Source organism: Oryctolagus cuniculus, chromosome 2 (assembly GCF_051225735.1).
Source record: "Oryctolagus cuniculus isolate XC-2025 breed Fujian yellow rabbit chromosome 2, ASM5122573v1, whole genome shotgun sequence".
Taxonomy (NCBI): domain Eukaryota; kingdom Metazoa; phylum Chordata; class Mammalia; order Lagomorpha; family Leporidae; genus Oryctolagus; species Oryctolagus cuniculus.
In genome coordinates, this window is record NC_142868.1 from 167977764 (window position 1) to 167993248 (window position 15485).

At 40.0% G+C, this 15485-nt stretch overlaps 1 long non-coding RNA gene across 2 annotated transcripts in view; it reads right to left on the bottom strand.

Moving 5' to 3' along the window:
- Positions 1-2202: 2202 nt before the first annotated feature.
- The window catches only part of LOC138848741 (uncharacterized), a 104650-nt gene continuing 91367 nt past the window's right edge, over positions 2203-15485 (bottom strand). For both annotated transcript variants that reach the window (XR_016229441.1, XR_016229440.1), the window contains exons 3-4: positions 9861-9922; positions 2203-2407 (exon numbers count right to left, since the gene is read on the bottom strand). This is a non-coding gene — a long non-coding RNA (uncharacterized LOC138848741). The remainder of the gene's footprint in view (positions 2408-9860; positions 9923-15485) is intronic.

A 15485-nucleotide genomic window follows, 5' to 3' on the forward strand; every position in this document is an offset into this window, starting at 1 on the left:
ATTCCATTGGATTCAGGAGGAAATCATTAGGATTTTTCATTAATCTACAATCTCTTTTGCCTCAGTTACACCGAATATGAGTTGGAAGACCCATCTATCAAGTATTTTAGACTAACAAAAAAAACTGTCCCACAAAAGGCAATTCAATGAAACATCCTAACCCCAGGCCCTTACAACCTAGCATCAAATCAAAAGCTAGAACTGCCCTGGCCATATATAGAATCTTTCTTACAAAGAAGTCTCACCCAGAGTTCAGGGCACCAGTTCTAAACCACAGTTTCTGACTGAATCTTTTGTGTTTTGCACAATTGAACAGATACCTGTATATTTTTCTATATTCTCGTCGTCCTTACATTATGAGTAGCATTATCATATATACTGCCTGTCCTTTGCTTTTTTTACTTTGAACCAACATGCCTTGGAAAATCATACCATGTCAGTTCACAGAGACTCTCATTATTTTTATAGGTTCATAAAACTCCATTATATGGATGTATTGTACATACTTTATTCAACCAAGCTATTACAAATGAACGTTTAGGTTATTGTCAATATTTCCCAATTCCAAACAACGCAGCAAAGGATAACTCTGCTCATTTGTATTTTCATAGTGCTAGGATTGTATCTTTATGGTAGATTCCTAGAAATAGGATTGCTAGGTTCAAAGGAAAATGTCTATGTAGTTTTGCTAAATATTGCCAGAAAAACATGTAGGAAGAGTCATACCAGTTTGCAGTTCAATGGACAATGTACAAGTAATGGCTTTCCCACAACCTCTTTATTATAAGTACTTCTTCATTTTCAGCAGTCTTATAGGTGAGGAATGCCATCTCAGTGGGCCTTTAAAAAATTAATTTGAGTCGGGACGGGGACTGTGGCCAGGTTAACACCCTTGCCTGAAGTGCCAGCACCCCACATTGGTGCCAGTTCAAGTCCTGGCTGCTTCTTTTCCAATCCAGCTGCTATGGCCTGAGAAAGAAGTAGAAGATGGCCCAAGTCCTTGGGCCCCTACACCCACGTGGGAGACCCGGAGGAAGCTCCTGGTTCCTAGCCTCAGATCGACACAGCTCTAGCCATTGTGGCCAATTGGGGAGTGAACCAGCAAATGAAGGACTTCTCTCTTGCTCCCTCTCTCTCTGATTCTCCTCTCTCTGTGTAACTTTCACTTTCAAATAAATACATAAAATATTTTTAAAAAAATTGAGCTTTAGTTATAAATGTTAATTTTTCACATGTTTAAATGCTATTTTATATCTTTTTTAATTGACTGATCATGTCTCCTTTTCCGTTGGGTTTTTGGTCCTGTGTTCCTCAATTTTAAGATTCTTTATATATAACAAATATCATGCCTTACTGTAAAATACATGTTGCAAATATTTTCTGTTCTCAGTTATGGTACTGACATGCAAAAACTCTTTATTAGTCAAATTATCAATTTTTACTGCCTATAAACTTTGAGACATAGTTACATTCTTTGCCTATGCCAAAATTAATGAGGACGTTACTCATGAATTCCATATACTACTGGGTGGTTTCATTTTTACATTTCATCATTGATAAATTTCGAGTTAATTCTGCAAACAGTAAGAGGTATGAATCCAATTTTACCTTTTTCCAAAGAGCCACTAGGATGCCCCAGCTCCAATTACCAAAAAAGTCCCTCTTTGCCTTTTATCCTATATAAAGTTTCACTGTGAACTTTGATCTGTTACTGAGTCTCTTATCCCACAGGTCAATCTGTGTATGCTCCAGAACCTTATTAATAACAGATTTTTATAGTATGGTTTAATGTCTGGTATGGCTACTCTTGCCCCATAATTTTTCTCTTTTTCAGAGTTTCCCTGGCTATTGTTATAATTTGGTTCTCCATGAGAACTTCAGCTTCAACTTGTAAAACTTCATAAATAAGCATACTCATAATTATATAGGCAATGTGGTACATCTAGAAATTAACAAGAACTGATATTTTTGTATGATGCATTTCAGTTAGTTACATCTTTGATTCTCTTGGGATCTTCCTCAGTATACTATATCACATGCAAATAGAAGTATTTTTACTTTCCATTTATGTATTTCTATTGTTTATTTTTCCTCACCTAAGTGCATTGGCTTACAACTAGCAAAATTTTGAAATTTAATGAAAGTATTGGGCATCCATGACACAAATTTTTTATTTTTAAAAAAATTTATATATTTATTTGAGAGGGAGAGTTACAGAGAATGGGAGAGACAGAGAGAGAGGTCTTCCATCTGTTGGTTCACTCCACAAGTTACCTCAACAGTCAGAGTTGGGCCGATCCAAAGCCACAAAGCCAGGAGCCAGCAGCTTCTTCTGGGTCTCCCACCTGGATGCAGGGGCCCAAGGACTTGGGCCATCCTCCACTGCTTTCGAAGTCATAGCACAGAGCTGAAACAGAAGAGGAGCAGCCAGGATTTGAACTTGCGCCTTATCCACTACACCTCAGTGCTGGCCCCCACACGTTTCTAATGTTAGGAATCCCTCTAATGTTTTCTCAGTTGTAAGATATTGGCTTTAGACTAATTAATAAACCTTTAATCATATGAGAAAAATACTCCTCAATTCCTGTTTCTTTAAATGCTTTTATCATAAATTGATATTGATTTTCAGCTTCATTAACAACGGCAATAATTATGATTTTTTTTCCTTAGATTCATTAATCTTGTACATTAATGGGTTTTCTAGCATTAAGCCAACCCTAGAATAAATCACTTTGTTGGGGCCGGCGGTGTGGTACAGCGGGTAATACCGCTCCCTGCAATGCCGGCATCCCATATGGGCACTGGTTGGAGTCCCAGCTTCCAGTTCAGCTCTCTGCTGTGGCCTGGGAAAGAAGTGGAGGATGGCCCAGGTTTTTGGGCCCCTGCACACACGTGGAAGACCTGGAAGAAGCTCCTTGCTCCTGGCTTTGGATCAGCCCAGCCCTGACCACTGCAGCCATTTGGGGAGTGAACCAGTGGATGGAAGAACTCTCTGCCTCGTTGTAACTCTGCCTTTCAAATAAAGAAATAAATCTTTTTTAAAAAATCTGCACTTTGTCATAGTCTATTAATGTGATGCTGAATTTTATTTGCTATTTGTGTATCAATAGTCATAAGTGATATTGGCCCGTTATTTCCTTTTCTGTACTGTATTTATCAAGATGAGGTAACAAGATTATCAGAAATGTTTATTTCTGTTTTTGCCTTTGTCCAGTTCATTAGTCTTTGCAGTTATTCTTTAATTCCCACTTACTAATACAACAATCAAAAACTCTTTCCCCTGACTTTTCAGTTGCATTATTTCTACTTTATCACAACATACAGCATTTATACTTTAGTCTTTCACCCTTGTCCCAAACTTTTCAAATCTATCCATATTTACATATTGAAATTCTGTTAAGAATTGCAATCAAATCACTTTGATAAAATTTTGTCAGTCATCTCTTCAAAGTTCATCCCCCAAGTCCAACAAAACTAATCAAACAATAAACTCATTTTCAATATTTGTCACATAAATCTTATTCTAAATCTATTTATGCTACATTCTTTTCTTAAAACTAAATTAGTAGTAAAATATCAGTTCTGTCATTCCTGCTAGCCACCTCCTCCAGGAAGAAAAAAATCAAATAATGGCAGTATTCTTCCACATTGAGAAAATCTTTTGGAAACCTTGCTGTTAAAAGCAACAAAAACATACCACATGTCAAAAGAAAATAAGCCTCTCCAGAGACCTTTTAATAACATTTCCACTGGAGTATTTAGGTACAATCAGCATTTAATCCAGTCTTTGCTCAAACTTATAACCTTAATGATGATACTTGGTGCTGGCATCATCCCCAGTCATTTGCAGCTCTATTTATTCATTTGACATCTTAACATTCAGCTGAATTATCTAACCAAAACATCCTGAGCACAAGAATGGAGTAATTATATACACACTTGAAGCAGAACAATTATGAAGCTAGAGCAGTTAACATTTAGTTGGGTTAGAGACCTAATCTGCATATGCATATTTTGAGGTTCAGGAACTGGTGCCCCTTCCTCTCTGTTTCACTCTGTTCCACTTTGATTTTTCCATGTTTACTCGTTTTCTTTGATTAGATGCTATAGGATATTTTCTTATGTTTTCAAACTAGTATACACATATATATGAATTTCAATCCTGAGATACACTCAGGAGCCTTGGAAACTCAGGTGAAGTGTAATTATAGAACATCAACAGGGAAGAAATTCATGTAAGGCTTGTCTCGAGTTAGACCATTTCTGATCATGGAAAGCATAAAGTCTTAAATTCCTAACTAGGCTTTCAACCCCTTAGCACATCAGGACAACTTCCTGCATTTAACTGTAAATGAAAATGTGAGGCAATTTTTTAATAGATTTTATTTAGGGGCCAGCACTGTGGCATAGTAGGTAAAGCCGTCGCCTGCAGTGCTGGCATCCCAAATGGGCACTGATTCTAGTCCCAGCTGCTCCACTTCCGATCCAGGTCTCTGCTATGGCCTGGGAAAGCAGTGGAAGATGGCCCAAGTCCTTGGGCCCCTACACCTGTGTGGGAGACCTGGCAGAGGCTCTGGATTCCTGGATTCAGATCAGCCCAGCTCTGGCCACTGTGGCCATTTTGGGAGTGAACAAGCAGATGGAAGACCTCTCTCTCTTGCTACCTCTGCCTCTCTGTAACTCTGCCTTTCAAATAAATAAATAAATCTTAAAGATTTTTATTTAAGATACACAAATTTCATGTATATAGATTTAGGAACCGAGTGATACTTCCACACTACTCTCCCTCCTGCCCACACTGCCACCCTTCTTTTCTCCTCCCTCTCCCAACCCCACTCTTAAAGTAGACCTTTGTAAAAGTTGACAAACATAAAGTTAACTCTACACTAAGTAAAGACTTCAACAAATACTAGGAAGAAAAAAAAAAAAAAAACACTGTTCCTCAACAGCAGAGACAAGGGCTGTTATTTTCTCAGAACCCTTTTACATCCTTTCTTTTTCTCCTCACCATCTTCTCACAAACTGTAAATTCATTTTCTTAAATCTACCTACTTAGGTAGTTGACAACTTAGCTCAATTCCCACTAAATTTGAGGTTTTGGTTCATGTGCACCTAAATCAGTTGTAAAATAGTATGTTTCTCAAGAATATACCACTTCAACTCAAGTTGAAGTGAAGGTACAGAGCATTGAAAACAGCTTAATAAAACTAAAATTCTCTTTGGAAGACAGCAAAAAAAAAAGCCACTTTCCATGATGAGATGTTATTCTGCAATGTAAGAGAATTGTAGTCAGGGACAGAACATGTTAGAACACGATGTTCTGTGCACAGGTGACAGAAATATCAAGATGCCTGTGTCCTTGAACAGGTGCACTTTCAATCTCACTCTCTGTGCCACAAAAGACAAAGCAAAGTGAAAATATTACCAGCAGAGGCTCACACCTTTCTCTTTAGACCTCAAGACTTCCAAGGAAGAGGTGTGTGAACTCAGTCTTGATGAGGTAGGCTCAGCACAAAGAGAATGGAAGTGACTCATTGTCAATGATTCATTTTCTCTTAGAAATCCTTTAAGTGCCATGTAACTTCAAAGATTCAAATTATGTGACCAATTTTTCCATTTACACATGTGTTAAGGAATCCCCCATCAATTAATTTCCTAATAGGATGGACAATCTGCTGGCTTCTTTTTTATATTGCTGTATCTTTTTCTAAAATAGCTCAAATCTCGTTATGGATAATTAATCATTTAGTATTATAACAGTATGATTTTTAGCCTTCACTAATAGATGATCAGAGAAGTAAACAGGAGGCTGGCGCTGCGGCTTAATAGGCTAATCCTCCACCTGCGGTGCCGGCACACCAGGTTCTAGTCCCGGTCAGAGCGCTGGATTCTGTCCTGGTCACTCCTCTTCCTGACCAGCTCTCTGCTCTGGCCCGGGAGTGCAGTGGAGGATGGCCCAAGTGCTTGGGCCCTGCACCCGCATGGGAGACCAGGGGAAGCACCTGGCTCCTGGCTTCGGATCAGCGCGGTGCGCCAGCCGCAGTGGCCATTGGGGGATGAACCAACGGAAAAGGAAGACCTTCCTCTCTGTCTCTCTCTCTCACACTGTCCACTCTGCCTGTCAAAAATATTAAAAAATAAAAAATAAAAAAATAGAAGTAAACAGGAAATCAGGAGTGGTAATGCTGTATGAATCAACAGGGCAAAATCACAATGTAGTAGAATGAACTCAATGTAGAAGGAAAAGGGCAAGCATGTGATACACAATGAGACAGAGAGACTCTTGCCATAGACAGGCAACTTAAAAGGATGCAAAGAAACCAAATGGCCACTGGATAGTAACTGAATACATCTGCTGTGGCCTAGTCCTTATCTAGAAACTTGCCAACTAGGTACCAGAAACTCTGAAATGAACAGAGTCTTAGTGATAGGGACATAATAATGAAATCGCGCGAGTCTAGTCTATGAACCAGAAGGTCAGCTTATGAAATTTCCATTAGGAGTGTAGTTGTCATGGACACTCATGAGAGAACCTGCCACAAGGAATCCTGCCAGACCACTGGAGGCTGCCACAGTCTTTATCCCAAGGTTATGCTCTTACATGGAAGCTCCATGGAACTCCTGAACACAGCACCGAGCAGGTATGCGGTGGCATGACAATTCCTGCCCAGTATGGACTCTTCTGCAGGCAGTGTCAGAGCTCCCTGTTAGCCTGGTAAATGTTGTTGCACCACAGTCTAAGGCTCTTCCTACTCATTTGTCTTCCGTTCCTCCTGTCCTCTCATAAATGTGTGACCTGCCGTGCAGCCAAGGGCTCTCTGCCTTCTCTTGATTCCTTTTCCCTTCGTCTTTTAGGAACAGCATCCTCAATAAATCTCTTGCATTTCTAACTCTTTCTTGGCATCTGCTTCTCAGAGGACTCAACTCTCCCAGCAGGCCATCCCTTTCCTGTAATTAGAATGCTAAATTTGTATGGCATTGCCCTTGAGTCGTTAGCAAAGTTCCAGGAGAGCTCAACCAGAAATCTGTGTGTTGAATGTAGCAATAAGATGTGATTTGTTTTCCTTGAACTCTATCTACTCCAATAGTTCTGAAATGCTCAAATTTTTCATGCACTTTCTTCCCTCCTCCACCACCTTTCCCTGATTTACTCATATTCAAACTTCAGGATCAAGTGATGTATCTCTTTTTCCAGGAAGTTTTCTCTGACTTGACCTCACTCATAAGTTTGGAAGGCCCTATTCTGTTTCTAAATGATTGTATACACAGCTCTTTCATACAATATATCACAAAAACAACATGGTTATCTACCCCACTAAACTATTATCTTGTGACCAGAGGTCTTTACAGGCCTAGTACTAAACTCAGTGTCTGGGATTAACCAGTGCTCAATAAATGCATAGTGTGGGAGGGCTTCTGATTGTGGAATGACAGCAAAATAAGATAACTGGGAAACATTTCCACTAAAAATACCTAGCAATGCTATATGAAATGCAAGCAGCTTTCTTTAAGATGCATAGCTGTGCTGACAAGAAACAACAGGGACTCCCAAATGTCAGAAATGAAGGCTGCACTAAGACTCAGACAAATCCTTTCTGCAGATGTGATAGCATCTAGGAGAGTTTGGTGAGGAAAAGATAGCACTGTGGTATGGGGTTCCAATATCCACGCAGAGTTAAATATTTCCTTGGGCTTAAAGAGGTGGGATTGGGTTAGAACACTTGAAGGGCTACAGTTTTATTGCAAGTTTTGACTAGAAGAAAATTCCCACCAACAAGGAACATGTACCTCTCTCTGCTGCATTCCAGATTTTTAAAAGATTTTCTGTAAGTTTAAAACCCAAGCCTGTACTTCCTTCAGGTTTGTAATACAAGTTTGCTTTCCCTTGGTATCTCCAAATTAATAAACCAACAGAAATTAACAGCAGAATCCATATACTCTATAGTGCTTATCTTGAGAATATAAGAAGTGCCCTGAAAGGGACTGGTCTCAACCTGAGCTGCAGCTTCTCTTCTACAAATGCACATTGTGACCTAAAATTATGAAATACATAAGGAAATAATTCTCTGTGAGCTGGAGTCAGCATCAGTATTGTCGCTCCCCCTCTTCGTGGAGGAACGACATTAAACCCTGCCTAGGCTTCATATCCGAGTCACGGCACCATTATGTCGCTCCCCCTCTTCACGGAGGAACAACACAGGACCCTGCGCTGTTCTTTCGTCTGCTCGGCCCTCCCCGGGTTTGCTGCTGGTTCTTCCCAGGTTGGCTACCGTCCCTTCCACCTCCGTGGAAGGGCAGTTCCCCCTGCCACTTTCCCCACTTCCGCGGGGGAGCGGCACACCACCGGCCGGCTCTCTCGGGGGCTGCACCGGTGTTCCTTCAGATAGATGTTCCTGGTGCATGTTGTCTCTCTCCTCCTTTATAGTCCTCTTCCACCAATCCCAACTCTGCTACCCACACGCCGAATATGCTGCTCTCCTCCAATCAGGAGCAGCTCCTACAGTTTATTGGTTGAACTGGAGGCAGCTGTGTAGAAGCTGTTTCCTCCTCTCCCAGTGCCATATTGTGGGAGAGCAGATGCATAGAATAAGTCTTAATTCCAGTAACTTAGTCTAGTCCGAGTTGCTCCCAGTTGCTCCCCACAAGTATGATGAAACATCACCTACTGGAATGGAAGTTGGGAAGAATGAAATAAGTCCATGTAAAATTATTAAATATACTAAAAGAAGAATCAAAATCCTAAGAGCAATATGCAAACAAAATTCAGGAATAGAACTTCAATAGGCAATCTGAAAGAAACTGTAAAATGTTATTAAAGAAGTAAAAGGAAATTTAAAAGTCTAAGAAGACCATGATACATTATGTTAAAAGAGGGGATGGGGGATTAAACAAATCACCAGCGTAATACCTCAATACAAGAAATTTGTGTACCTAAAAAAAATTTTTAAATAAAAACACAAGCATTGAAATTTAAAATAGTAGACATAATCATAGCCAATTAAACATGCTTTTAGAGAGAATTGAACTGCAGACATCTATAATGAGAGTTGGAAAACACAAAAAATGAAGATGCTTGAAAGAAAAATGGAGAATTTATGTCTAGAAGATGCTCCAGAGGGCATGAGAGGCTATTTCAAGAAAGCAATGGCTGACCATGGCATGGAATAAAAGAGAAAGAGAGAGAGAGAACGAACTCAATCCAAAGATCTAGCAACCATGCTGGGTCCCAAGAACAAAAAATATGACCCTGAATCCGCACTTAGATGAAACAGAGTAAAGCTACAGGAAACAAATGCAAAAAGCAAATCTTGAATGTAGCAGGGGCAGATGGGCAGGTAGGATACCTTAGAAAGAACTAGACTTAACAACTGACTTGTGTTCAAGAATAGAAAACAAAAATAAATCTGGGTGAAATGAGTTCAAAAATAAATGTATGTTTTAGGCCAAAGATGACAAATAGGTTTTATTCTGTGTACCGTCTTCGTCACCTAGTTATGTCTCCCTGGAAGAATTCTAAAGCCCATTCAGCCTCAGAAAGTAAAATGCTCCTTAATCAATTAGTACCATCTGTCATTGACAGAAGAAAGGCCAGGGACACTCCAGTGTGTGTGCCATCCATCTAAGATCTAGGTCACAGCAAGGCCCCATGAAATACTACTGCCCCAAGGCAGAACACACCTCTCTGTGACCAGAAAACCAGAATAACAGCCCATCAATGTATCTAATGAGGTCATTCCAAGAATCAAAATATGTACAATGCATCTTTGAAACAAAGCTGGACTCTCTAAGTTCAATAGCAATTCTGATCATCACACTGTGGAAAGAATCTTCAGGAACAGGCTTGGAGCTTTCATACTCACCCGCAAGATGTGAGCTCCTACACTCAGCAGAAGGCCATCGAGGAAATTCCGTGATGTGCAGACTGGAAAGGAAATTCAAGAAAGCTCAGACCAGACTGTCTCTAATTCATTTTACCTTTCTTGATAATAACTTGGCATTTATGTGCACAGGTAGGACAGCATACGTATAAGCGGCTTTGGAAAAGCAGACTACAAATTAAAGAAAGGGAGTTTGTGTCCAAAGCTCTATGTGTAGAGTACATAAAAGCCCTTTGGAGTTATAGGTGTATTTTCCCAAAGAAATCATGCAACAAAGAATAATCAGCTGTCTAATCAATGTAAAGGACAAAACCCTGCATTGCCATGTTGAACCTTAAACAGAAGACACATCACTTAGTACTATCTTATCAATGTATGTTGTTCCTGTGGGAATTCCCATGTATAGTTCCAATGTGAAATGGAACATCCAAGTCTAAACTATTCTCCAGCATGGCTTTCATACCACACTATGTAGATTCCAATTTTCTAGCCTGTGGATTCTACACCCCATCCAATCCTCAAACCTAAATGACGCTGTCATGCTGGAGGGCTCCAATAATACTGTGTAAGCTTGGGAGGATTTGCAAGAAAGGTTTCCTTCCCTGTAGAAGATATTGGCATATCTGTAAGCTAAAAAAAACTGGCAGGATATTTACATAAATATTTTGGCCTCAAGAAATGGATCTATTAAGCCCTATTATTTGAAAATCTATTAATTCAATTCTAATGCACTTAATGTTTGAGATATATCAACTGTTTTGGTGAGGTGACGTGTTATGCACTTAACATTTAGCATTTTATAATTCTCTCAGCTCCTATCAGATAGATATTATTTTTCCCTATTTTATGGATGAGGATCCTGAAGCTTACAAATGTTAAGTCACTAGTTCAGGGTCAAAGATTTAGCAAGTGATGGAGACAGGATTTGACAAGACAAAGATGAAGACTGACTCCAGCAGCACACTGTAATAAGGCTTCCTATCCAATCTTGTTAAGCTGTGGGAAGACTGATTACTCACAGGCATGGCAAATAAGTCTTAATTTGTGCCAATGCTAATCTGTTGGTGGTTGGTTGGATAAAGATTCCAGTGTTCCATCAGAAGTCAGCTAAAAAGAATGCTGTAATCATTTAGGCATGTCTGCCATTGGTGAAAACAGTAGTGATGGTCTTTCTTGCTTATTTGCTATCCTTAGAATAGTGAATTCTCTAGAGAGTTTAACTTGAGTTAGAATTATAAGAAGAAAAATAACACTGACAATTGCTGCCACTCCTGTTTTTTTTTAATGGAAAGACACCCATCTGTGACTGAAAACTAAAAAATGGAATACATGGTGCTCAATTGTTCTAAAGTTCGTGTTGGTGAAAGGTAACAAAATCATTGCTTTAAATATTCCATAATCTTTTTTAAAAGATATTTATTAAAGATATTTATTTATGGGGTCGGTGCCATGGCTCACTTGGTTAATTTAGAATTTAAAAAATTACCTAAATATTCCCCCCATGGGCGCCGGGTTCTAGTCCCGGTTGCTCCTCTTCCAGTCCAGCTCTCTGCTGTGGCCCAGGAAGGCAGTGGAGGATGGCCCAGGTGTTTGGGCCCCTGCATCCACATGGGAGGCTGGGAGAAAGCACCTGGCTCCTGGCTTCAGATTGGCACAGCACTGGCTGTGGCAGCCATTTGGGGAGTGAACCAATGGAAGGAAGACCTTTCTCTCTGTCTCTCTCTCTCACTGTCTGTAACTCTGTCAAATAAGTAAGTAAATAAATAAATAAATAACAGATATTTATTTATTTGACAGGCAAAATTACAGAGAGGGGGAGAATCAGAGAGAAAGAGAGATCTTCCAACTACTGGTTCATTCTCCAAACAGCTGCAAAGGCCAGGCTGAATCTAGGAGCTTCATTAGGGTCTCCCTTGTGGGTATAGCAGGCGCCAAAGCAGTTGGGACATCTTTCACTGCTTTCCCAGGCCATTAGCAGGAAACTGGATCAGAAGTTGAGCATCTGGGACACAAACCAGCGCCCATTCAGGATGCTGGAGTTGCAGGTGATGGCTTTACCCGCTGCCACAATACCAGCCCCATAATATTCTTAAATAATAAAGGAGTAATAATCCAACAGCAGAAACCAGAACCCACCTTAATAAATCTTACTTTATCATCAACCCAGAGAAATGCAAGTAAGTCCCATCTGTCTAAATATATCTGTCCAGTTCTCTCCACAAAACCAGCAACCACCAGTGCAAGATGCCCTCATCTCCCACCTAGGGACAAATAGCCCATACCTGGTCTCATTGCTTCCACCTTTACCTATATTTTTAGCACAGGTGCTAGAATGACAACTTTAGAATATATATCAGATCCTGCCTCTCTCCCACCTCTATTCAAAACCACCCAGTGACATCCTATATTACTCAAAGCTCAAGGTCTGCACAGTGGTCTCTGAAGCTCTCCTCTGCCCCTTTTCTCCTATCTGCTCATCTCACTGCTGTCCTCTAGCCCCTCTTCTCTAACAACAGCAGCCTTTGTGTTATTCTGTAATAGTTCATGCACATTCTCCCTCTCAAGGCTTTCCTACCCGTGGTTCCCTAAGGCAGGACAGCTATTCTGCCAGACAGCCCATAGCTCACTTTCTCAGCTCTATTCTTTGCTCCAAGTCATTTTCTTAATGAAGGTTGGAAACCCAGATCTTCAACATCTCCTACCCCTGTTTTCTTTTTTTAACAATATTTATCTACATATCACCCATCCTATTTACTACGTATTCACTACTTAGCTGATTTCACTCGGACTTTCCATGACACTAGACTGTAAACCTACTGAGGGCAGGGATATTTTTCACTTTGTCCTCTATTCTATGCCCAGTGTTTAAAATTGTGGCTGCCATATAGTAGGTATACCATGAATGAACAGACTCACAAATTCCACTTCCTATGAAATATAGAAAAAGAAAATTAAAGGTTATAAATACCTTTTATAATAAATCCAGAATTTTAAAAATTACCTAAATATTCCTCAGGGTGGTTTTACACAAGGACCTGTGCTTAGGACCTAAAAGCTGTAGGTCCTAAGACCCCACTTTGAAGTTCTCTCTCTCTGATAACAACAAACTGTCGTGCTTCCTACTCTACATGTGGGCTTTAGATGCACAGCACCAGCATCACTGGGAATTTGTTTAAAACACAGGATTTCTGTCTGTATGCCAGAACTAATGGATCACAGTGACGTTTTAGCATCCTTTTGCCTTCCCAGGTGACTCTTGTTCACATGAATATTTGAGAAGCCCTATTCTGCTTGATGGCTTTCCAATGAGGACTCAGCTTTTAACACTGGAAGCACAAGCCAATCTTTGAAATCCAGGAAACACAGGTGTTGATTGTTCCTAGAAAACAGATTTTAAAAAAATTGTCAAGTCCAGATATGAGCCTTCATTTCTAACTCATACATCAGCGACATGTGAAATCTCCTAAAGAAATCCTACCTCAATATCCCTGGCCACCAGTAGCTAGCTTCCTATATCCAGAGTACATCACAGCCTAGGTGGAAAAGCCATGTATCAGGAAAGTGAGACTTTAGCTCTTGAGTTGTATGTTCTTCTATGGATCACATTTTTCTCTTGGGGACCAAGATGGCCCATTTGTTAAGGCAGGTAGAAGTCTAAGCCATGTCTAACTCAATGGCATAACAGTCATGAAAGTTCTCTGTGAAGAATAATAGTGCTGTTTGGATCACTACAGCTTTGTAGTATGCTCTGAAGTCAGGTATTGTGATACCTCCAACTTGATTTTTCTTGCTTTGGCTATTCTGGGTCTTTGTGATTCCACATGAATTTGAGGAATCCTTTTTCTAATTATGTAAAGAACGTCACTGATACGGATTGCATTAGGTAGTATATAGACATTTTAATGATACTGATTCTTCCAATACACGAGCAAGGAATCTCTTTCGATTTTGTGTCTGTCCTTGATGATTTCTTTCATCAATGTTTGATAATTTTCATTGTAAAGATCTTTCACTTCTTTGGCTGAATTTATTCCTAAATATTTGATTTTTGTGGCTATTGTGAATGGGATTCCTTTCTTAATTTCTCTTTCTGTAAGTAAGTTCATCATGAGCATAAAAAGAATTTATTTTTTGTATTTTTATTTTGTACCCTGTAACTTTGATGAATTGGTTTATCAACTCTAACAGTTTTTTGGTGGAGTGTTTAGGTCTTTCCCTGTACAACATCAAGTCATCTGCAAACATGGATAATTTGACTTCTTTCCAATTTTGATGCTCTTTATTTCTTTCTCCTCTCTAATTGAATTTGCTAAAACTTCCAGTATTATATTGTGTAATAGTAGTGAAAGTGGAAATCCTTGTCTTGTTCCAGATCTGAATGGAAATGTTTTTTCACCATTCAGCATGATATTGGCTATTCGTTTGTGACATACAGCTTTATAATTTTGAGGAATGTTCCTTCTATATCTAATTTCTGGAGGGTTTTATCATGAAGAGTGTTGACAATTATCAAGTGTTTTCTCTGCATCTATTAAGATGATCATACGGTTTTTGTTCTTCATGATACTGGCATAAAACTCAATACTTAGATCAAAGTACAGAAAAGAGCCCAGAAACTAACCCACATACCTACAGCAAACTGATTTTTGACAGAAGTGTTCAGACTATACAGTGAAGGATAATCTCTTCGACAAATAGTGCTGGCAAAACTGGATGCATATACGTGGAAGAATGAAATTAGATTCATACCTCTCACCATATAGAAAAATCAATTCAAGATAAATCAAAGACCTAAGTGTAAGACCCAAGACTATGAAGTTGCTGGAAGAAAATGTGGGGGAAACACTCCAAGACATTAGGGTAGGGGATAACTTCTTCAACAAGACCCCCAAAGCACAGGCAACAAAAACTAAACAAATGGGACTACATCAAACACAAAAGCCTTTGCACAGCAAAGAAAATGATCAATAAAGTGAAGAGACATCTGTCGCTCCCCCTCTTCGCGGAGGAACGACACAGGACCCTGCGCTGTTCTTTCGTCTGCTCGGCCCTTCCCAGGTTTGCTGCTGGTTCTTCCTGGGTTGGCTACCGACCCTTCCACCTCCGTGGAAGGGCAGTTCCCCCTGCCACTTTCCCCACTTCCACGGGGGAGCGGCACACCACCGGCCGGCTCTCTCGGGGGCTGCACAGATGTTCCTTCAGATAGATGTTCCTGGTGCATGTTGTCTCTCTCCTCCTTTATAGTCCTCTTCCACCAATCCCAACTCTGCTACCTACATGCCGAGTACGCTGCTCTCCTCCAATCAGGAGCAGGATCAGCTCCTGCAGGTCATCACTCAAGTGGCAAGAGGCGGCTGCGTAGAAGTTGTTACTCCCTTCTCAGCGCCATATTGTGGGAGAGCAGATGCATAGAATAAGTCTTAATTCCAGTAACAGTCTAGTCCGAGTTGCTCCCCACAGACATCCTACAGAACTGGAAAATATACATGCAAACCACCTATATGGAAGGATTAATATCCTGAATGTATCAGCAATTTTAAAGTAAAACAAAAATAATGCAGTTGAGAAATAGACAAAGGACTTCAGTAGACAAGTCTCCAGATAAGA